Here is a 25,228-nt window from a genome sequence, read left to right as displayed (position 1 = left end):
GCTCCTTCCTGCCTCCACCAGCAGCACATCACAATCACAAATTTCTTTGAATTAGTCTACATGAAAAGAATACATTTGTGATTATTACCTGTTCCAGTCCCAGGCAACGGGGAAGTGCAACCACTTAGTTACAGACACAACCAGCCATAACCTCCGACCAGGACCTCCGAAAACAAGCCACACTTATTTTGTCATTTCCTTTATGTCTCACTTCAATCAGTGCTGCAGAACATTGCCTATTAGGCCGGAGTAGTGCTGGCAGATATAATTTCAACCCTCCTTGTCTCTTTCGTTCTCCTTTCCTCTCTCGCACAGGACACATGAGATGGGGCATGCTTGGAATTAATATCCGAAGGACAACGTCAGCTCAAGTGTACAATGCGCAAGGACAGCTCTAGGCAAGTGAAAAGGAAAAGTTCCTTGGTTTCATAGGCTGTTGGAAGAAATGGAGCAAAATGATTCATAGCTACTGAAACAATAAGGGAACTGAATCACAGCCGTCCTTCGAAATTCACAGTTCTCAGAATCCTTCAGTGAATACACCAGAGAAAATAGCATGTAATGATGTTGCATTGTAAAACACTTGGAGACCTTGGGATTACTATCAGCTAGCAAGTTCAATCAACAGCAGCAGCAGCAGCAGCAGCAGCAGCAGCAGCAGCAACAGCAACAACAACAACAACAACAACAACAACAACAACAACAACATTATACTGTATTTTTGCTCTATAAGACTCACTTTTTCCCTCCTAAAAAGTAAGGGGAAATGTGTGTGCGTCTTATGGAGCGAATGCAGGCTGCGCAGCTATCACAGAAGCCAGAACAGCTAGAGGGATTGCTGCTTTCACTGCACAGCGATCCCTCTTGCTGTTCTGGCTTCTGAGATTCAGAATATTTTTTTTCTTGTTTTCCTCCTCCAAAAACTAGGTGCGTCTTGTGGTCTGGTGCATCTTAGAGAGCGAAAAATACGGTATATGTATTAGTTTGGTGAAACTGCATACAAAAATGTATATATTCGGAGAAATTTGCATTAAATGCTGATAGATTTTCATGAGGACTTTAAGAATAAATAAATGTGCAAACTGACTGATGTTGAAATGTGAAGAATTGGCCTTAAGATTGGAAAAATGAGAAATTGAAAGAAGCTGAAATCGACCAATTCAACCAGCCCTACTTGGGACTAGGATTGGAAAGCAAGCTTCTTGACACCATTTTCATCTCTTTGCCATTTTAAATGGGTGTGGCATATTCCCATGGGAAACACTGAACATTTGCTTGGGCAATGAAGTTTCTGTTGTTGTTACTGTGGAATCTTGGGGGGTGGAAGGATTTCTCTTCTCCCACCCCTGAGTTTTCCTTATGCTACCTGTGGTGGAACAAGGTGGAAAAGTACTGGTTATTAAAGAGCAATAAAGGAGCTTCATTTTATGGCTCAGACTAAAGCAGAGCTTGAAGTGGGGATGGGAGTCCTTCACGAAATCCACAAGCTCCTAGTTTTAACCAAATTATGCCACCATACTTTTAAGAAAATAGTAGCTAAGGAGGTTGTAACAAAAAGCATGGAGGCTGAGTCCTCTTTTGTCCCCACAATTCCCAGTAATACAAACACTTGACTGAAAATGGCAAACCAGTACATTTCCAAGCACAATTTAAAGTATTGGTGCTGACCTTTAAAGCCCTAAACGGCCTCGGTCCTGTATACCTGAAGGAGTGTCTCCACCCCCATCGTTCAGCCCAGACACTGAGGTCCATATCCGAGGGCCTTCTGGCAGTTCCCTCATTGCGAGAAGTGAGGTTACAGGGAACCAGACAGAGGGCCTTCTTGGTAGTGGCGCCCACCCTGTGGAAAACCCTCCCTTCAGATGTGAAGGAAATAAGCAGCTATCCTATCTTTAAAAGCCATCTGAAGGCAGCCCTGTTCAGGGAAGTTCTTAATATTTAACACTGTACTGTTTTTAACATTTGATTGGGAGCCGCCCAGAGTGGCTGGGGAAACTCAGCCAGATGGGCGGGGTATAAATAATAAATTTATTATTATTATTATTATTATTATTATTATTATTATTAACCAGAATCCCCCAGCAAGTTCATGAGGAGGGAATGGCAAAGAGCTTTCCTTTGTTGTTTCTGCCCCAAAGCCTCTGCTACTTGTTGGAAGAGGCACTGAAATAACACAGTCCAGAGAGAAAATAAACTAATAATACTTTACTGTGGGACACTGAATAAAAACAGCACACCATATGAGGAAAAATAATACAGAAGGGTTAGGTCTCATTTACAGGCCTTGTTCTTGGCTTCCTCATAACTCCTGATGTAGCCACTCAGAGCTTGAGTTATCTCAGCAAGGATCATGCCATGCTGCCTGGTTGCTAGGCAACACTCCGCCACCACCCCTTGGATGGCTAGTTACAAACAGAATTAACCCTGGGGTTCCTAGGCGAATGATCCCTGCTTTTGTACTTCCAACTCTACGGGTCGTGAAGGTTGAGTTTGGGGCTGTTTTCCATTTCTTTCTGCACTGCTCACAGTGTTTTATTCTTTGCACCAGTGGTTTTCAACCAGTGTGTCATGGCACCCTGGGGTGCCTTGAACGATGGTTGGGGTGCCACAGGCAACACTGGCCCACATCCCTTTTTCCTTCCCTTCCTCCTCTCGCGTCTCTGCCTCCCAAAGGCTTACACTGCTGTTTGTTGTAAGAGCCCTGGCTACAAGCTCTGCAGGCGAATGTCACCTCTTGGACTGGCCAGGGGTTTTTCCCCAGGCCCCTGTGGGACAGTGGGAGGGGGCACCTGTCTTTGGGGTGGGGTGGGCAGCTGAGAGTTCAGGGGCGGCAGCTGCAGCTGCCCAGCGGACTCCCAAGGAGAGGGGAGAAGAGAGGAGACTGAGGGAACACTCAGGCAGGCAAAGGTTGACCCAACTGGACTCCTGAGCCCTACAGGGGTGCCGCAGAAAGAATGTTGTTGGTCAAGGGAGCAGTGGACCCAAAAAGGTTGAAAACGTCTGCTTTACAGTGGTACCTCGGGTTAAGAACTTAATTCGTTCTGGAGGTCCGTTCTTAACCTGAAACTGTTCTTAACCTGAGGCACCACTTTAGCTAATGGGGCCTCCCGCTGCCGCCACACCGCCGGAGCACGATTTCTGTTCTCATCCTGAAGCAAAGTTCTTAACCCGAGGTACTATTTCTGGGATAGCGGAGTCTGTAACCTGAAGCATCTGTAACCTGAAGTGTCTGTAACCCAAGGTACCACTGTACACACTTTTGCTAATGTGTTGCAGCTGAGTAACATCAACATGCATGGGCAGGAGAGCTGGTTAATGTTTTAGCAACTTGCATGACAGATTCATTTGCTAGGCTGCTATTATTATTTCTTTTGCCAAAGGGTGGAAGTTTACAACAGCCTTTGTGTCTGCAGGTGCTTCTTCACCTGCCATTAAATTGCTTCTCTCCTTATCCTGCACTTCAACCTTTATCTCAAGGTAGGGGGATCTGATAATAAAACTTTATAGCTGGGATCTAGAGAAGCTTCTGTTGACATTGAGGATTGGTGTGTGTGTTGATTTTTCCTTCCCGCGCTAACCCTTTTTCCCAAAACGAGGTACTGCTCCAAAGAATTGCAGACCCTCCAAGTGTCCCTATTTTCCAGGAACAGCACCAAATTTACAGAAGCTGTCCTGTTTCTGATTTGCTCCTGGAATGTCTCACTTTCCCTTTGTATGATTGAGGGTATTAAGGTCAAAAACTTCTTCTTTTTTTGAGATTTTGCGAAGAAACCTCAGCAACCTTGGACAAAACTAAATGTTGGATGGAAATGTTGGAGGGTATGGAGTTATCTGACCCCTGAGCCATCTGAAGACAGCCCTGCATACAGAAATTTTTATAATGTTTAATGTTTTATTGTGTTTTTATATGTGTTGGAAGCCGCCCAGCATGGCAGGGGCAACCGAGTCAAATGAATGGGGTATAAATAGTAAAATTGTTGTTGTTGTTGTTGTTGCTGTTGTTGTTATTATGGAATAGGATGTTCCTGTTTTCATCAGAGAAATGTTGGAGGGTATGGAATTATAACGAAATGGCTACAACCAGTGCTTCACACAGCTATGGGATACTGTCCACCATTCTAACCACTACTCCATGCTGCCTATGGAATAGGGACTGTCTAGCTCAGAAAAGCAAACTTTTCCAGCAGGGGGCCGGTCCACTGTCCCTCAGGCCTTGTGGGGGGCTGGACTATATTTTGAGAAAAAATACTGAACGAATTCCTATGCCCCACAAATAACCCAGAGATGCATTTTAAATAAAAAGGCACATTCCACTCATGTAAAAAACACACTGATTCCCGGACCGCCCGTGGGCCAGATTTAGAAGGCGATTGGGCCGGATCCGGCCCCCGGGCCTTAGTTTGCCTACCCATGGTCTAGCTGCACCCTTAAACTCCCCTGAGTTTGGAGCAGAATATTCATTTTCTGCATATGTCTGTGTGACAGAGATTTTCTGTTGCCATTGATTTTCAGGGGTAAGCAACATCTCTCTGCCCAAGGGCCACATTTCTTTCTGGGCAACGTCCCAGGGGCCGCAGGCCAGCGATGGGTGCGGCCAGAGGCAAAAGTAGGCAGAACAATGGATGCAAGTTTCCCAGGCTCATTTCTATGCACCCTCTCAAACTTCCCTCTGTATTGTCTACACACTGACTGGCAGCAGCTCTCCAGTACAGTGGTACCTCGGGTTAAGTACTTAATTCGTTCCGGAGGTCCGTACTTAACCTGAAACTGTTCTTAACCTGAAACACCACTTTAGCTAATGGGGCCTCCTGCTGCTGCCGCGACGCCGGAGCACGATTTCTGTCCTCATCCTGAAGCAAAGTTCTTAACCTGAAGCACTATTTCTGGGTTAGCGGAGTCTGTAACCTGAAGCGTATGTAACCCGAGGTACCACTGTACTTCAGACAGAGGTTGTTCCCAACCCTACATCGATCTGCGAGAGATTGAGCCTTGCGCCTTCTGCATGCAAAGCAGATGTTCTACAGAGCTGCCGCCCTTTCCCTGCAAAGCTGGGCATTCGTCCACCTTCAGAGAGTGAGCAGGCCATCGCTCTCCTTCCTGTCTCTTCATCTCATAAGCTCCTGTCTCCCATTCACAGCAGCTTTTTCTTAGGCTTGCTTATCTCCGGCAGAAGGCTCTCATAATATTATTCCGAACACCTAGGATAGCGGCAAACTTTTCAGATCTTGTGGGTGAATATAGCGATAAGCCTTCTCCATTCTCCCCATTGCCCAAGCATAACTGCACTAGATAATAGTTTCCACTGTGTATTACATCACTATAGAGCACTGAGGCAAAAAAGAGAATATTTGTAGCATCAAATCCAACGCATTACTGTTTTGTTCCAGTGGAAGCTGCCTTGCCAAATTGAAATTGCGAAGCTGTCACTCTTCGAACTATACTGCCATCTACTATACTGTGTTTGCTTCATCCTTTGACCTATAATGCCATCTGCTGATAATGAATTATGCAAGGAGGCTTCCAGAATAACAATGTCTGAAACTGGGGGCGTCGGTCATCGCAGGCAGGCAGGCAAAGAAAAAAGAGAACACAGCCAACTGGAATTAATCGCTGTATCTTACATGTAGTTTAGGATATCTGGCGAACACTGAACCTTAACGGCACTTAACATTATAAGGTGAAAAACCTGTAATCCCAAACAGGATTTTGATAACCAGGCCTGAATTATTGTGTTAAGCATTTTGTATAATAGGACATCAATGGAAAGGGAAGGGGAAGCACTGTTGTGGTGTAATAATCTGGCAATTTAAGAACGTAAGAGCCCTGTAGAGCCAAGGATCACATACCGTATTTTTCGCTCTATAAGACACACCAGACCACAAGACGCACCTAGTTTTTGGAGGAGGAAAACAAACAAACAAAAATAGTCTGAATCTCAGAAGCCAGAACAGCAAGAGGGATCGCTGCGCAGTGAAAGCAGCAATCCCTCTTGCTGTTCTGGCTTCTGGGATTGCTTCGCAGCCTGCATTCGCTCCATAAGACGCACACACATTTCCCCTTACTTTTTAGGAGGGAAAAAGTGAGTCTTATAGAGCAAAAAATATGGTAGTTCAGCATTCTTTTCCTGCATGGCTGTTCATGGGAAGCACACAAGCAGATTGGAGGGCAGTAGCACTCTCCTGCTTGTGACCTGCTAGCAGTTGGCATTGAAAGGCATAGTGCCTCTGCTATTGGAAGCAATGAAGCTATTATGACTGGTAGCCATTGGTAGGTTTGTCTTCCATGAATTTTCCTAATCCCATTTTAAAGCCATTCACATTGGTGGCCAATACTACAACTTGTGGCAGCAATTTCAATTGATTAACTATGTCCTCTGTGAAAAAGAAGTTCTTCCTTTTGCCTGTACTGAATCTCTCAAAATAAACAAAAAATTTAAAAAATAGTCCAGTAGCACCTTAGAGACCAACTAAGTTTGCTCTGGGTATAAGCTTTCGTGTGCATGCACACTTCTTCAGATACCTTAGTTGGTCTCTAAGGTGCTACTGGGCAATTTTTTAAAAAATATTTATTTATTTATTTATTTAGACAGACTGCTTCAGGCCAACACGGCTACCTACCTGAATCTTGAATCTCTCAAAATTCACCTTCTTTGAGAGCCAGTGTGGTGTAGTGGTTGAGAGCGGTAGTCTTGTAATCTGGGGAACCGGGTTCTCGTCTCCGCTCCTCCACATGCAGCTGCTGGGTGACCTTGGGCCAGTCACACTTCTTTGAAGTCTCTCAGCCCCACTCACCTCACAGAGTGTTTGTTGTGGGGGAGGAAGGGAAAGGAGAATGTTAGCCGCTTTGAGACTCCTTAAAGGGAGTGAAAGGCGGGATATCAAATCCAAACTCTTCTTCTTCTTCTTCTACAATGGCTTTCAGGTTAGGAAGCAAAATGGGAAAGTGTAAGGGAGAGAATATCTCTGAACTCATTCCTGAGACATCGGGAGGATGTACATCAATTGGAGCAGAGTTAAGCCCTGTTGCTTTCCATACTTAGGATTCATTATCTTGAAAACGGGCTTAGATTTGGCAGCCCATCAAATAGATGAAGGCCGGGCCTCTTGTCTAGTTTAACCTCAGTTGGCCTCTCTGTGTTGTATCCAATGTCACACTAAGCACTGCATTCTGTGAATGCAAGGATTCATGTTTGCACAATAGAACCCACCCCCATTACCCCCTGAATCTGTTTGAGGGGTTCCCCCAACCCTCCAGAGCAGATCTGGGGAGGCCACAGAGTGCATATGGAGGGGAGGATGTTTCATTGCACAAGTGTAAATCCTTTCACTAGCAGACCAAGTGCTTTGGAAACCCTCCTGTAATGATGTGTGTGAAAAGAGGACTGAAACTTCAGGTCCTCCAAGCATTACATCTTAAATGTCCCAGCAAGGATCTTTGTTGTTGTTGTTGTTTAGTTGTGTGACCCCATGGACCAGAACACGCCAGGCACTTCTGTCTTCCACTGCCTCCCGCAGTTTGATCAAACACATGCTGGTAGCTTCGCGAACACTATCCAACCATCTCGTCCTCTGTTGTCCCCTTCTCCTTTTCCAGGGAGTCTTCTCTTCTCATGAGGTGGCCAAAGGATCTGTCCTTCCAGTGAGCACTCAGGGCTGATTTCCTTAAGAATGGAGAGGTTTGATCTTCTTGCAGTCCATGGGACTCTCAAGAGTCTCCTCCAGCACCATAATTCAAAAGCATCAATTCTTTGGCGATCAGCCTTCTTTATAGTCCAGCTTTCACTTCCATACATCACTACTGGGAAAACCATAGCTTTTACTATATGAACCTTAGCAAGGATCTTTACTGGGTGCCTGTTCATCACTGCTGCTCCAGTTAACATTTCACAGTCCAGATCAGCAGGAAAAAGCAATATTGACTTTCTGGATTTGGCATGTTATCTCCAAACATGAAACTTCTCGCTGGCCTGTGATGCCACCTGCTTCCTCGCTGTCATACCGAACACATTTGTGTTCCCTGACAGCATTTCTGGAAGCCTGCTGCCTGCAATTGAAAGATCAGCAGAGATAATTAAAGGCTGGCAGTGTGCCAGAGTCCTTGAAACAGAGGTGGCAGTGCCACTTTCCTGGGGACCAGCTTTTGAAATGGATGGCAAAGCTCACAGCCGTTCTCACAGGAGAAATGTGCCAGAGTAAACTAGGTATCTGCGCAGCTAAGGTCTGATTGTGTGACTGTTCTAGGTAGGCGAGATTTGTCGCTGCTGGGTTAACGAAATGCACAGCTGCCGGGTTAACGACAAAGGTCTAGCTTCTTATTGAACTTTTAGCTGAGTGAAGGCGCTGTATCTGACTGGTGCTTAAAATGGGGGAAATGGGCTGTCTCCTATCATTAGGACTGCTAGAACAATAGGGCCGTGGGCATTATACAGCTCTACAATCGTTTCACTTGAGAGCTAAAATGGATTTATTGTGCGTCTGCAGGGAGGGGTAGACTGTATAGTCGTACCTTGGTTCTCACATTTAATCCATTCTGGGAGTCTGTTTGACTCCTGAAATGGTTCAAAAACCAAGGCACGGCTTCCGATTGGCTGCAGGAGGTTCCTGTAGCCAATCGGAAGCTGCGTCGGATGTTCGGCTTCCAAAAAACGTTTGCAAACCGGAACACTCACTTCTGGGTTTGCAACATTTGGGAGCCGATTTGTTTGACAACTAAGGCGTTCGACTACCAAGGTATGACTGTATAATTCCTGAGTCCCATCTAATTCCTGGACCCAGCAAGGTTTAAAATCTAATGGAGGATCCCATTGTTGAATTAGCCAGACAAGGGCCATAACGTTCCTAAGTCTGGGTCATTAGTATAAGAAAGGAAGTATAAGAAAGGAAGGTCCCCTCCCTCACCTAGCTGGCAGTGAGGAAAGACAAAGACCAAAGTTGTGTGTGGAATAGAATTGGGCCAGAAGCAGGCAAGAAGCCTGGGAGTGAGAGACACACTTGATTTCCGCTTGAATCCAAGGTTCTGGCTGTGGGAGAAACAAGACCTTCTGGGGAACCCCTCCAATGTAGGCTCAGATTGTATATGTGTGTAAATAAGCCTAATAATAATAATAATAATAATAATAATAATAATAATAATAATTTATTTATACCCTGCCCAGCTGGCTGGGTTTTCCCAGCCACTCTGGGCGGCTTCCAACAAAATATTAAAATACAGTGGTCTGTTAAACATTAATAGCTTCCCTAAACAGGGCTGCCTTCAGATGTCTTCTAAAAGTCTAGTAGTTGTTCTTCTCTTTGACATCTGATGGCATGGCACTCCACAGGGCAGGTGCCGGCACCGAGAAGGCCCTCTGCTTGGTTCCCTGTAACTTGGCTTCTCACAGCAAGGGAACCACCAGAAGGCCCTCAGCACTGGACCTCAGTGTCCGGGCAGAACGATGGGGGTGGAGACGCTCCTTCAGGTATACTAGGCCGAGGCTGTTTAGGGCTTTAAAGGTCAGCACCAACACTTTGAATTGTGCTCGGAAACGTACTGGGTGCCAATGTAGGTCTTTTAGGACTGGTGTTGTATGGTTTCGGTGGCCGCTTCCAGTCACCAGTCTAGCTGCCGCAGTTCTATGATTCTGTGATCTAGTCCATGTTGGGAATCAAGCCTTTATCAGGAGAAACTGGCCACTCTCCAGGCAGCCGGCTTGATCTCCGGTTGACCTCCCTGTCTCCATTCCCCGGCAGGATACAGGCTAGGTCGCGATAGGCAATCCTTCTCGGCGTGAGAAGAACACCCCCCCTCTTTCCTGCCCCCCCCCCGGGCATGGGAAAGAGATAGACAGAAACGTATTTACATGCCTTTATTTCTGTCTTTGCAGCGTTACAGAAAACACGACTGCTCTCTTCAAGCTCCAACAGCCGAGAGACAAACTCCTCCTGTACTTCCTGTACAGCTCATATTACACTCTGAGCTAATTCCGGTGCCCTCTGCACTGTGAATAGACTGTCCCTCTGTTTCCCACGGAACAGCCCCAACATTCCCATTATGTTTTGCTTTCAAGCTACCAGCTCGCGGCCACATTGCTTCTATATCATAACAGTCCAACCCCCTGCAATGCAGGAATCTTAGATGGTACATACATGATCATGACACCTACATGATTGCATCAAGAATATATATGGACATCAGACAAGCGTAATGGATCAGGTCAATGGCCCATCTAGTCCAGCATCATCCTGTACTCAGAGTAGCCTACCAGATGCTTGTGGGAAGCCCCCAAGCTGAATATGAGAGCAATAGCACTCTGCCCACCTGTGATTCCCAAGAATTGGTACCCCGTGGCATATTGCCTCTGACAGTGGAGGTAGAACACAGTCATGTTAGGATATCAGTGCTTGACATACCGGTAATCCCCTCCCCTTTTTTAATGAAACAGAATAAACTATGAAAAAATATGCAAACAACATGCATCTTGTTTAATATGCATATAGTTTATGCAAGCAGCCGAGTCTGGCTTCCCTGAGTGCAGAATTCGGGTTACAGTGGGCTTTTCCAAATGATTGCTATTTTCGTATGGAATTCAGCAAAGTTCAGGTTAAAGGAGATTTGAAACTCTTGCACAACAAACCTGCTTTTCCAGAAAAATCTTGTGATAAGGTGGGGGAAGTGGGGAAATGCCCTGTAAAGCACGGGATACTGACTGCTTGGTGCAACGTCATCTAACCTCCCTGCAAATGTATCAAATTGAATCCTGAACAAATAGCTGGCATCGTCTAACCTCCCCAGAAACTGTGTGCAAACAAATCATCATGACTTCTCAATAAACAGGTCGTCTAGAAGCAGCCTATGGCACTAAATTCTGCTGATGGACTAAATTTGCTGAACTTAGGTCTCACTGAAATCAACTTAGGACTAACTTTTCCCATTGGTTAACAATTCTTCTTTCTATCATATTTCCCCATGGCTGTGTTACCTTTTTAAGTAATGTATTTCCATTGTGGCTGGTTGTGCTATTCTTTCTGCTTTGCAATTGGATTTTCTTGATCCGCCTAACTATGCTGTATCTGTGTCTATGGACTAAAAGTCAGGTTTAAAATACCCAAATAAATTGGTTCGCCATCTAACAAGATCACTGTTTTGGGGAGAATGAATGGTGAACAAAGATAAGCATGGATCAGTTCCATATTGATCATATTGACTATGTGAATTCACCTTTTATTATACTGCATTGTGTGGAAAATAATGCACAGCTTGTTCTTCTGTTTCCCTGCACTCCCCCAAGATGTGTTGATACAGAACACCTCATCTCCAGCAACCACAAAAGATGTAAAAGATTGTCAACAGACCTGATTGATTCCCTTGAGGGAAACAGATTGTCCTAAGACCAAGTTATTCATGGGCACAAACTGACCTTGAATTCCCAGGACGATACGCAAGCAGTTGCAATCATTCTGAAACCAGAGAAATCTTGATACCAGAAAATCCCCATGGATTGTATATCCTCCACTCCTACGGAACAGACAAAGCATTTCCCTCCTTTTGCATGTGCAATTTGCAACTGTGACATCTGGATGAAAGCGAGACGGTGAAAGAAACCAACAAAAAGAGAATGAAGATGGAACTCCTTTGGTGCCTATGCACAAGCGGCCAGTTCTTGGTGGCTCATGTGTCTAGGCAGCCCTGATCAGATAACAGACAATGGCACTGATGATTAGGACAAGCCTTACCATTGTATGGGCTTTGCAAATCAGACTATACAAACAAATGTGTCCAGAATTATTATGAAGCAAGCTAGGATGGCAGAACTTTCTGTACACTTGTCCAGCCTCTGAACTTGAAGCTGGACCACACAATGGGAAAAGACCAGGTTCCTAAACAGGAGATTAAGCTTTAGTAACATATTCCGCTGGGTTCCCCCACCCTCCAACAAGGGCTTTAGATGCAAGATCAATTGTTGGCCATGAAAGGCTCTTTGCAAAGACCCCAGAACTCCCTCTAGCTAGATAGTAAGCTGGGCTAACATTGCATCATTAGTTTCAGTGTGGCTATTACGGGAGGAAGTTATATTGAAACAAAGGCAATTTTATTCATTGTGGAATTACTCAGCCATTCTCATTTGGGCCTTTTCTGTTCTGGTGCTTTTTTGGATTGTTGATATATTTTTTTGCAATGCTCTCATAAGTCAACCTTCCGTTGCCTTGCCTTTCATCTTCTTCAAGTTACGTTTCATTTTGCTGCTGGGTGGAAATTAGGACCTTGGATTTAATTGCATTTATGTTCTCATTCATCTTTCTCCCTCCACCCTGCCCTTTGTACAGCTGAAGCCTGGCAACATCGAGAGATGCAGAAGATGCCATTGGAATTGCTGGGAAATTCAATCCAGTACGCTGCTTGAATCATGAGAGGAAAGATAGAAAGTTCACCAGTGAAATACACAAGTACCACCACTGACTCCTCCCAGTTCTACCCAAACCACCCTCTGATCCTTCTAAAAACTGTACCTAAGAAGGCCATCACAAAAACTGCTGGAGGCTCCCTCTGCCCTGCTCAGCTTTAATTCAAGCACTGAATATGGGTGGATCTGGGTCGAAAGCCTGAGTAACATTGAAATGCAGAGCGGGAAGTCCGACTGTCCTCCTCTGCTGTGGGGGGACCTACATTTGGGGGACCCTGAGGCTTGAACTGTCATGGGGGCCCCTTTGCAACAAGGTCTGGGTAGCCACTGTTATCTTCTTCAATGGGGTAATCTACAACAACCTTTACAACATCTGTGCTACTGACTCTCAGACTGTTGGGGTTGTTGAAACATATACAGCCAAAAAAAAAAATTGATCATTTTGAGTCATGCAAACTCAAATTGGGTCTACTAGACCCATTTTTTTTTAAAAAAAAAAAAGCAGTGTGGACTAAAGTTGCTTCTGGGGCCAACTCCAGGATTAGGGTCCCTGAAGTTGAAGCTTCATGAGTTTCATAGTAGAACTGCCCCTGGGGAGGCATGGTAGGCAGATACGGACAAGCTGCTGTGCAGGGTTTGAATGGAGTTGGTGTGACCATGGCATGCTTTCTGACACCATCTGAAGCAGCAGTTATAGAAAAGGCTAGTGGGTGTAATCTGATACAGTGGTACCTCGGGTTAACTACTTAATTCGTTCCGGAGGTCTGTTCTTAACCTAAAACTGTTCTTAACCTGAAGCACCACTTTAGCTAATGGGGCCTCCCGCTGCTGCCACGCCACCAGAGCACGATTTCTGTTCTCATCCTGAAGCAAAGTTCTTAACCTGAAGCACTATTTCTGGGTTAGCGGAGTCTGTAACCTGAAGCGTATGTAACCTGAGGTACCACTGTAACTGGTTTCTGAGTGATGGGGGGGGGGAGGGAATTTGCACAATATTTGTAGCTTGCAGCTTTGTTCTGTTTTGAGCAATGACCTCAGCAGTACAGAAGTTTGACTTGGCTTATGTAGCTTCCCTGGACAGCTCCATACAGGACCCAGGCTTGTCACACCACCTCAAGGGACATCTAAGTCCAACCCTCTGCAATGCAGGAATCTCAACTAAAGCATCCATGACAGATGGCCTCTCCAACTTGGAAACCCTGGCCTCACCCCTTGAAGAAGGAGAGCCCAACCCCAGGATCAGAAGAGAGGGTTTTTTTTGTAGCTGCAGTGCAATAGGAGGCTGTTTTCAAGCCTAATTGATACACAATTGATACACAGGGTAGGGGTGGATAGGGTTGAGGGCGGGCAAGGAGGCAAGGCCATGGGGCAGGTGCCTAGGCCCCACAGACTACATCTGGCCCAGAATGCAGAGGCTTCACAACCTTGACTTAGAGGTAGCAAGAAGCAACATTTGCTGTTAGTTCTGAGTATGAAAGCGAGGAAACGGGGGAGAAGAAATGAATTCTCAGATGCACAAAGATGTCATTTATTACGCCCAACACATTTCGATAAAGGTCTTCAGGGGCACAGTGACAACTCTATTTCCAACTACGGCTCCTGCTTGAAAATAAGTGATTGCAGAAAGCATTGTGGTGTTGCTGTTGCTGTGTCTACAATTTTCTTTGGCAGTGCCCCTAGAGAAGACCTTTGATGAAACGCATTGGGCCTAATAAATCACTTCCTCCTCCGTTTTTCCTGCATTGATACTCTCCCTCCACCTATATATTATTATTATTTTTGATGGCGAGACACAGAACACACACAGGGAAAGTTGAAGGAACTGGAGCAACTAAGCCGCACCAGATACTGAGCCACATTGGAGAGTGAGTCCTCATTGGAGGAAAGAGCCATAGCTAAGGAGCACCTGGTGGCAATGAAGGGGAAGTGGAGTTACCAACAGAGACAAGAGAAGACAGGTTCCTTCCCATGCCACACCTGCGGTAGTAGCTCTTTCCTTGGATACCCATTGCGCATGTGTAGCAGGACAGCAATGCCCACACGTCTCAGACAAATCTGGCACTGGCCTTAGAGGAGCAGAGGGCATCACTGCAGCAATAAATCCCTAGCTACATGTGATGTCAATGGAAGAAGTCTCAGCCTTAGTCCAAACAGTAGATGAGGATGCGTTGATCAAATCATTCACTTGAACATAAAGCACGGGAAAGCTGTTAATTCAGAAAGCAAAGGGGACACTTATTCCCCCCCCCCATTTATTTATTATTAATGTTGCAATACATATATGAAATCTTTACAAAATGATAAAGGTAAAGGGACCCCTGACTATTATGTCCAGTCGTGGCCGACTCTTGGGTTGCGGCGCTCATCTCGCTTTATTGGCCGAGGGAGCTGGCATACAGCTTCTGGGTCATGTGGCCAGCATGACTAAGCCGCTCCAGGTGAACCAGAGCAGCGCACGGAAATGCCGTTTACCTTCCTGCTGGAGCGGTATCTATTTATCTACTTGCACTTTGACGTGTTTTCGAACTGCTAGGTTGGCAGGAGCAGGGACCGAGCAACGGGAGCTCACCCCGTTGCGGGGATTCGAACCACCAACCTTCTGATCGGCAAGTCCTAGGCTCTGTGGTTTAACCCACAGCGCCACCCGTGTCCCTACACAATGATACATATACATTATATTCGTAAATTCACATATTCACATTTCATTATGTACCAACATTTATCCATTTCTTATTTCTTGCCCTGTGTCTTCCCTCCACCTATGCGTGAATTCCTTGTTACTATTTTGTAACTTTATTATTGAGATTGTAATTTTGTATCTTAATAATTAAACATTCAATCTTATATATCTGCTTAGCTTAACTTAACTTTGTGAAATCAGTCTGTACATATCAATAATCAGGGGACACTTACTTTTACGCTAGTTAATGTTTGGACCGTATATAGCTCAAAAATATTAAGAGTGACTTTGTACACCTGTGCAAACTTTTGATCCCTTCTTCAAGTTTTTTCACTAATTACTTCCCATGGTCTGGCTAGATGACCCGGAGGGTACCTTCCAACTCTGGAATTCTATGATTCTAAGAATCCAGACCAGTCTTCCCATGAAGTTATCTTTGCTGCTTACTTATGTAAGTGTGGTGTAGTGGTTAAGAGCGGTTAGACTCATAATCTGGTGAACCGGGTTCGCATCTCCGCTCCTCCACATGTAGCTGCTGGGTGACCTTGGGCCAGTCACACTTCTCTGAAGTCTCTCAGCCCCACTCACTTCACAGAGTGTTTGTTGTGGGGAAGGAAGGGAAAGGAGAATGTTAGCCACTTTGAGACTCCTTCAGGTAGTGATAAAGCGGGATATCAAATCCAAACCTCCTCCTCCTCCTCCTCCTTCTCCTGAATAAACCAGAAATGAATAAACCTAAGCTAGGATTGGTCCAGTTTTAGAATCACATTGCTCTGGTTTATTTTGTGTCCCGTTTTGACCGTCTGCCTCCTTTTCCTCTACTTGTTGTTTTGTACAAAGTTTCATAACTTGACCGCTGAGGTGTGAGTGATTGCCAGCGTCAGGGTTTTAGAATCCCCATATGCCTTGACACTTGGCATTCACGCTACTGAAAGTTTAGGGAGGGTTGCCAGGGCAATGAGCAGGCTGTTTTGATCTTGGACTGGGATAAAACAACTGGAAGCTTCCCCAGCAATCTTTGTGTAGGCTGGACTGCAGAGTGCTGGGTGCACCGACTCAGAACCTTTAAAAAAATAATTGCTTTGGTGCATCCCAGGTCCCCTCCCATCTGGGCTGCAAGAGGAAGTGTGAAGGTGTTGGCAGCAACTACTGGAGAGTAAGACGCCACTGGCAACACTGCAAGACTGTTGTGTTGCAGTTGAGCAAGGATGAGAGGCTCTCTTTGGAGTCTCTCCTTGTCACACTGTCCAATAATTTCTGTATTTTCCTTAAATTCTGGAACTTATGCTTTTGTTAAAAGGAACAGGGGTAGGGCAGTTTTTTAAAAAATACTGAAAAATAAAGAGTATGGAATAATTAGAATGTTGTTGTTTAGTCGTTTAGTCGTGTCTGACTCTTCGTGACCCCATGGACCAGAGTACGCCAGGCACTCCTGTCTTCCACTGCCTCCCGCAGTTTGGTCAGACTCATGTTTGTAGCTTCGAGAACACTGTCCAACCATCTTGTCCTCTGTCGTCCCCTTCTCCTTGTGCCCTCCATCTTTCCCAACATCAGGGTCTTTTCCAGGGAGTCTTCTCTTCTCATGAGGTGGCCAAAGTATTGGAGCCTCAGCTTCACAATCTGTCCCTCCAGTGAGCACTCAGGGCTGATTTCCTTCAGAATGGGTTTGCTGCTTTCCTTAAGAATAATTAGAATATGCAGCAGCAAAGGATAACTAGCTTGTACAGATAGTTCCTCTCTCACCAGTCTCCATGTGAAATTAAACTCCAGCTTACAAAATAAATATGCTGTTGCCTGAGATATATGCAAGAGGCCCTTCCTGAAAAGATGGAGTATGGAGCCCTCTCTCCGCAGATTTGCACCCTGAGTGCAGTTTACTTACTGACTCTTTAAAGTCAAAGTGCTGGAGCAGAAAGTGAAGAGCTTTCAGCATTCAAAGGCTGTAATTTAGAGGCCTAAAAATACACCGTTCTTAATGGGAATAAACTAGTCCAGCATTTGCAGTAACAGTTGTGCTGAGTATCACTTTTAATAATTTACCTAGCACTGAATTGGTATATAATTACCCTGCTGGGAGTTGGCCAGTTTTTGTGGCAAGCACATGAAATAATGGCTGTCCTTGTAAATGAGGGAGTCAAAACTCACTCTTGGCTGCCCTTACATACCCCACAAGTGTCCGGGGAAAACCTGGACATGCCGTGTTTTCCCAGGAGGGCACAGTGCCCATTGGGTTGCTGTGATCTCACACGATTTTGTACTAAGATCTTGCTCTGAAGAGGCACTTGTTTTGGGGCAGCGATCTCATGCGGCACCCCAAAACACATGTTGTTGTGCTCCGTAGAAGCACGGCTGTGGAAAAAACGCATCTTTGGGGCTCCGTGATCTCATGCGTGTCACATCACCCACGCAGGAGCATAGACAGGAAGTCCTGGATTTGGGACTCAACATGTTAGAGGGCATGCCCTTAAAGTAGTAAGAAGTGTGTGGTGTTTAAATCCTGAAGCTGGGAGGTGGCTTAGGGGAAATTGTTTGGAAGCACAGGGCAAGTGGAACTGTGAATGAATCCTCAGTTTCTAAGTCCAGACCTTCTATAGCTGTGGGGTTGTAATGCCAAATGGTCTGGGTTCTGCTTCACTCACTCCACCTGTTCCTCCATGCTGTGCACTTTTATGTGTGTCAAGTTACATTCTGCATCACCACAGCTGTTTCCAAGGCAGATTTAGCAGACTGAAGTTTATGCTTTGAATACTTTGTCAACTAGCACTCCAAAAAGAGCCAATCCTTGCCTATCAAGCCTTGCCCATGGAACTTGTTCCTCAGTCTACACAACTGGTCTCTTGCGTTAGCACATAGCTTAAGCACATGCTCCCTTTCCCTTCTGGCTATGTTGAGCTTTGAATCCTTGGTCAACAAGCTATGCATCTGCTTCTGGCCCTTCCCAGTTGCTGAGGAACAGAAGTGGTGGCAGAGAAAACTGCCCTCAGGCCCTGTTCGGGCTTCTGTAGGCATCTAGTTGGGCATTGTGGAAAACAGGATGTGGAGCACAGTAAGCCTTTGGTCTGATCCAGCAGGGCTCATCTTAGGTAGGTAATATGAAACAGAATTTTGAAACAATATCAACTCAAACCTATATTATCCAAAAAGGCATATGCCTGGTGCATTTTGAGATTCACTTCTTTCCCAGTTAAAAAGTTCCCCGAATAACTAATGAGACTGAATTGAATATTTTCAAAGAACCCCTGTGTGACTCTTGAGGAAGAGTTCTGTGTCGGAATGGGCTGGAGTGATTCTGCTCCTTCTAGAATTATAAAAACATTTCTGTGAGCTGTTTCTTTCTTCCTTTCGGCATTTCTCCATCAGTTGTTGTTATTGCTGGTTTGGCCCTCTTCCTTCTCTCACACGCATTGTGCCCTTTTGGTGGCTCTCTCATCTCCCTGCAAAAAGAAAAAAAGCATGTACCTCTGCTTTGTACCTTAAAGCAGACCTCCCAGCAATAAGTTGAGTAGTAGGCTATGCATTTTGCGTTCTCGTGAATGAACTTTTCTGAACATGTTCCCAAAGCTCTTTTATTCAGGCTTAGAAGATGTTCAGAGAGGTTTTACTTGAAGAGGTATTAAAAACAACAACATCCTGAATGCAACAGATGTATATTCCCTTTAGTTCCTTTCTTCCTTTTTAGATAATCAACATTTCTGAGTTTCTCCATATTGTTTATGTTTAAAGCAACTGCCTTAAAAGAACATATTCTGGGACATGCAAACGTGCAGGACATGCTCTAGCTTCAGGAATTTTGAGTTGTCTTCAACTAAATCTTATTAAGACTAGACCAATTTACATTAATTAACCTAAGTTGGTCATGTCCACAGCTTCAGTGGGTCTACTTTGAGTATGCCTAGTATTAAATACCAGCCAACTAGAGTACTACAATTCAAAGGAAAATATGTCATAGACAAGAGTGTGACCAGGTGATCTACAGGCCTGATCATCTGCTGTCCGGGAGCTAACAACATATGCACAACATCTGTTGAAGTATTTGGACACGAGAAGGGGTCAATTTCCTTCATGAGCATAAATCACCCCAGGGATGAACTAATCACAGGCACAAGGTCAGCCAAGCCAGTTGCGATGGTAATGGCCCAGTGCCGCGACTATATCTGTGATTAATGCATGTCAGCTCAGTGTGTCAGTCTGTTAGTCTGCAGTTAGCCTGTCTGTTAGTCGGTGTTACTTGTCCAGTATTACATCCTGAATTGCTGAACTTACGTATTTAGATCAATAGAGATATCTGTATGTATTTGTATATATCTGTATCCGCAAAAGCCTACAAGTTGTGCATATGTATGTCCAGAACTGTTTTACTGAGCCTTATCTTCTGCAATAGTAAAATATCTGAACCTTTTTCTTTCCATGTGGTGACTGGTATTGGGATCAACTTACCCTGCATGGGTATCTCACCTGAGATTCTCAACCAGTTTAAGGCACCTGGTCTTTTGCCTGATGTTTATCTTTAAAATGGGTTTGGACCAGGCAACCCTTCAAACAGAAGACCTTTAGGTGCCACAAAGGACACTATACCATTAAAAGTAAGATTGAACTGCCTGTCTAGTCAGCTTCTGTAAGTGAACTGTAGGGTTCCATCTTGTCTTCTCCTTTGGGAAATTAAATGCTCAGAGTCACCCTTGTCCTGAACACATGAAGTGGTGGTATTCCATTACCAGGTTGAAATACATCTGTTCTCTTGGACACCTGGTGATTGAATTTCTAGGTTTCGGGAGGTGTTGAACCACTGCTGCTATTCGTGATGGTTTTATAACTGATCAATACTTTTAATCGTTGCTTGTCTGTAGCTGTTGTGGCATTTTAGGAGCCAGAATCTGCCCTTCTTCCTCCACTGACTACATTAAAACCACCAACTGCGGTGAACCTGGAGGCTTCAGAATTCTTTAGATGTCCGTTCCCAGTGTAGCATGCCTAGGAATATTGAGGGCAAAGACAGATGTAATATTTATACAGTTGTCACAGCAGGTTCTTTACCTGCTGTGGGAGCCTGCAACGTGCGATGCACACATACATACCAGGAAGTCAGTTGCTAAATCAGCTGTTAGCCTGTCCAGGCTTCACAATGGACACCCATTCTTTCTGAAGTAGCATAGGCGAGATTATTTCCATTTTTAGCCTTCGTCTCATTTTTTCATTTTAATTGCAAACTTTTGTTGTTTTTTTTAAATAGTGCAAAAACTGCTCTGGGTAGTGGGGCCGGGAGCATATTGGTGATATCGCAGATCGTAGCTTATTATTAGTGCATTCCATATGCAGTTTGTACTGTTAGCTTGCAAAACCAGTTTTTCCAGAGCGTTTCTGAAGGAGGAAAGGTGCATTGCTGAATGCGGGCTTCCAAATCAGCCCCACCACGCTAAAATAATACCAACACTTTCTTATTGCTCTCAGAAGATTTACTTCAGATGCACTAAATGCAAATGGGTGGCATAAACTGAGTTTAATTTACACGAAAGAGGGTTGAAAGAAGCTCAAATTAATATGGTTTAAGTTTTTGTTTTCAAGGAAATGAAACCCAGCTTTCTTTTCTCCTTTTTGGAGTTGGCTGCTGTCAAGAATATAATTAGGAGTGTGTCCAAAAGAAAAGAGGCTGGAGCAGTAAATGGAAATATATTTAAATTCTTTTCCCCTTAAAACAAAAGCTTGAAAAGTAAGTTTACACTAAATTGCAGTTTTGTTTTTATGCAAATAAGAGTAAAACAAAAAGATATATTTCCATACTGCCAGGTTGTTTTGCATACTGTGTCCCCACACTTACTTACGTATTTGCTGCTTGTATTCTATTCTTTCCAGCCTTCTAAACTCAGTCTTATTCAGAGATGTAGATTTTCCATCAGTTTGGCACTTTTCCCCAATGGAATCTTAAGAATTCTAGTTACGGAATCCAGATGGGCATTTCCAAGGATCCATTAGTCTCTAGAGGTGTTCAAACCACTTCTCAGTAACTCTGCTATATTTTAAAAATGTTCCGCATTTGTGAGATAAGGCCTTAACGTTTGCCTACAGTTGTAAGGGCATTGGGTTCTTCCTTGTAATCAGAAGACCGGGGCAGATCAGAGTTCCTGCTTGTGACGTACCTACATAAAACCTGTTCTTGCTAATGCAGAATGCACAACTGTGTGTGTGTGTGTGTGTGTGTGTGTGTGTGCGTGTGCGTAGAACTTTACAAAAATGTAACCTGCAGTTGTCTAACAGGGGAGACAAGCATTCCATTGTTTGAAAGCTCAAGAAGCATCTTATTTGTATGCTGGGTGGAATTTTTTGTTTCTTTAACCGTGCACATATTCGAAACAAAATAAAAATAATCCTTCCAGTAGCACCTTAAAGGTAAAGGGACCCCTGACCATTAGGTCCAATCGTGAATGACTCTGGGGTTGCAGCGCTCATCTTGCTTTATTGGCCGAGGGAGCTGGCATACAGCTTCCGGGTCATGTGGCCAGCATGACTAAGCTGCTTCTGGCGAACCAGAGCAGCGCACGGAAACCTTAGAGACCAAGTTTGTTCTTGGTATGAGCTTTCGTGTGCATGCACACTTCTTCAGATACCACGAAAGCTCATACCAAGAACAAACTTAGTTGGTCTCTAAGGTGCTACTGGAAGGAATTTTTTTATTTTGTTTCGACTACGGCAGACCAACACGGCTACCTGCCTGTAACTGTGCACATATATATAAAATGTTGAGAGACAAATTAGTCCTGGGGTCAGTGGCGGAGCAGGGGGCGGGGTGAGCCAGGGCAGGATGTCCCGTGGGGCCTCCAAGGAGTCTGCCTGCCCCGTCCCACTCAGCCGCCCGACAGCTGAGGGGAGGCGGCGGGCGGACCGTTTGGGGCAGCGCGGAGACTGCGGGCGCCCAAGCCGCCACGTCACTCCCAGGAGAGATGTGTGGCTCGGGCGCGCTGCAGGCCCCCGGTGAGTGCCGCCTGGCATTTTGTCACCCCCCTAAGTGGTGACACCGAGGGTGGCCTGCCCCCACCATACCCCCCCTTCCTCTGCCCTTGCCTGGGGTTACTTGTTGCTCTTCCTCCTGACTCTCTCTGAGAAAGGCCTCGTTCGCCTTTCAGTTTGGTTTGTGATTTCTAGGCACAGGTTCCTAGAGGTTTTCTTTTGTCCTGCTGCTTTCCTTGGGAAAACCCGCTGATAAATTGCAGAATCAGAACAAATGACAGTCAGGTTTCCTGCTGTCAATCGGGACAAATGAAGAAAACACAGGGTGTTGCGTCATCATTGTGAATATTGTGGTTTTGGGATGGCGCTGTGGGTAAAACCTCAGTGCCTAGGACTTGCTGATCGTAAGGTCAGCGGTTCAAATCCCCGCGGCGGGGTGAGCTCCCGTTGTTCGGTCCCAGCTCCTGTCAACCTAGCAGTTTGAAAGCACCCCTAAGTGCAAGTAGATAAATAGGGATCGCTTTATAGCGGGAAGGTAAACAGCGTTTCCGCGTGCGGCGCTGGCACTGGCTTGCCAGATGCAGCTTTGTCATGCTGGCCATGTGACCTGGAAGTGTCTTCGGACAGCGCCGGCTCCCGACCTCTTGAACGAGATGAGCGCACAACCCTAGAGTCGGTCATGACTGGCCTTCGGGCAGGGGTACCTTTACCTTTACCTTTAATAACTAATAATAATTCTACTCTCTCTGTGAAACTATCAATTTTGAATTATTTAGCATCTGTACCCCCGTGTTCTTCAGTTCCTTTCAAGGTGTTTTTTTTAAATGAATGTTCCTTTTCATCATGTTTTCGAACCACCGACCTTTTGATCAGCAAGTCCTAGGCTCTGTGGTTTAACCCACAGTGCCCTTCCTTGCTTTCTCTCAGTTCCCTGTCTCTTGCACAGGGATCTCATGAAACCAGCTCTAGTCATGTAGCTTAGAATCCAAAGCCATCCTTGTGTATATGAAGTAACCATTAGAACCTCCCCCCCCTTCTAAATCTGTGTTTTATTTTTCCTTTTAAGCAACAGTAGTGATGTGTGAATGAGACAGCTCCAAGGAACTCCTGCTTCCAATCCTTTAAACTCTGTATATATAAACTATAAGCCAACCTATTTTTATTTTTAAAAACCTATCAATTTCCTGGTCCAGTCATGGGCTGAACCTGACACCAGACTGTTCACCCATACCTGATTCTCCTTTCTGCGGATTCAGAACAGCATTGAGCATCCCGCAGGCTTTCTGATGTTGTTGGATTACAATTTCCACCATCCCTGGCCTCTGGCAGTACTGGCTGGTGCTGCTGGGAGCTGGGCTCCGTCAACATCTGGAAGGTCATCAGTTGTCCTTTGCTTCAACCTGGAGGCAATTATGACTCAGCACAGGTGACAAGGCAAATAGCTGTTTGCAAATGTGTTATCGCATTCTGGAGAAAAGTGTGCTGTGGTTTAATGAATGTCAGACCAGAAGCAGTCAGCCCTTGACTATGAGCAAAGGTAATTGTGTGTGTTGTAGAGGTTGCAATTGCACGCAATCCCACTCCTAGCTGTGGTTGCAGCAGTTTGTGTCGTTCTAGTGGAGCCCTTGCTAAACGAAATCCAGAATCTCCTAGTCCTGTACATTTATTGAGCTAAGCCATCAAGTTTCCCTTTTTTCTTAACGAGCTGCCTCTGTCTTTTTCGCCGAATGCACTCATGACAGCTAACCTGGCTGGCTCCTAACAGCTTAATTAATGCCTCTGATGTCCTGCTCTTTTCTAGACTCCTTTCTTTGCTCCTGACAACCATTCTGCTGTCTAATAACTTGCTTCCCCTCACATTTCTAAAAGTAAGCCGCACAGACAAAAATAAGGCTGAACTTGAGAGACAGGGCTGTGAATAGTAATGAGAGCACACACACGAACGTCACACAAGCTTCTCCCTTCTCCCAGTTCTCTTCCGCCGTCCCCCGCAAAAACTAGAGGAAGCTCAATACAGGAACAGCACAGAGACTCAAGCAAGTTAGGAGATATTTTGCATCTTTGCAAGACTGCAAGGGATAACAACTGAAAGAGGGACAGAGGCAAACCAACAGGAACACAACTGGAGGACCAATCAATCCATGATCAAACCCCAAATGTGCTTAGGGAATGAATTATTGTACTGAGAAAGGCAGTAATGTTGCATTGTCATAATAAAATTAGAACAAAAGCACAAAGCACTGTCTTGGGTTCCTAGAGACTAACGTTTTAGGGAACGGGGAATGCTGCGCTGAATCAAATTAGCAACTACAACGACTATTGTTGTTGTTTTTGTTTAGTCATTTAGTCGTTTAGTCGTGTCTGAGTGTTTGTGACCCCATGGACCAGAGCACGCCTGGCACGCCTGTCTTCCACTACCTCCCGCAGTTTGGTCAAACTCATGTTAGTAGCTTTAATAATAATAATAATAATAATAATAATAATAATAATAATAATAATAATAATAATAATATTTTTTTATTTCTACCCCGCCCTCCCTGGCCAGAGCCAGTAAAATTTCAATAAAAAAACCAATTTAAAATACAGGTTAAAATATAATTTAAAATGCAGCCTCATTTTAATAGTAGCCCATAGATCAATACTATCCAACCATCTCGTCCTCTGTCATCCCCTTCTCCTTGTGCCCTCCATCTTTCCCAACATCAGAGTCTTTTCCAGGGAGTCTTCTCTTCTCATGAGGTGGCCAAAGCATTGGAGCCTCGACTTCAGGATCTGTCCTTCCAGTGAGCACTCAGGGCTGATTTCCTTAAGAATGGATAGGTTCGATCTTCTATAAGATGCTGTGTGGAACCTTCCCCTTCAGTCTCATATGCCAACAAGCAACAATGAGAAGGGAGCTCTTCCTAACTACAGTTGGTGCATCTGTGTTTCTGGATAGTGCTAGCTTAGCCACTGTCATTTCATGTATTGTTGGCTGCGCAACTAGATTAACATAATGTGCTCTGTTGGGGCTGCCCTTGATTTGGAAGATGTAGGAAGTGCATAATTTACTGGCCTAGACACTAAATGGACTTACTGGCTGCATCCATATTAGACCTGCGCTGGTGGCCCGTTAGCTGCTGAGGCATCTTCCAGTTGTTGTTAATATATAAAGCCCCGAGCCACGCAGGTTGCCTAAAGGAGTGCCTCCCCGTATAAAGCACCTAGTAGTTCCCTGAACTCCCCAG

Source organism: Podarcis liolepis (genome assembly GCF_965112155.1).
Source record: "Podarcis liolepis genome assembly, chromosome: 6".
Classification (NCBI taxonomy): Eukaryota; Metazoa; Chordata; class Lepidosauria; order Squamata; family Lacertidae; genus Podarcis; species Podarcis liolepis.
Note: the sequence above shows the minus strand (reverse complement) of the source record.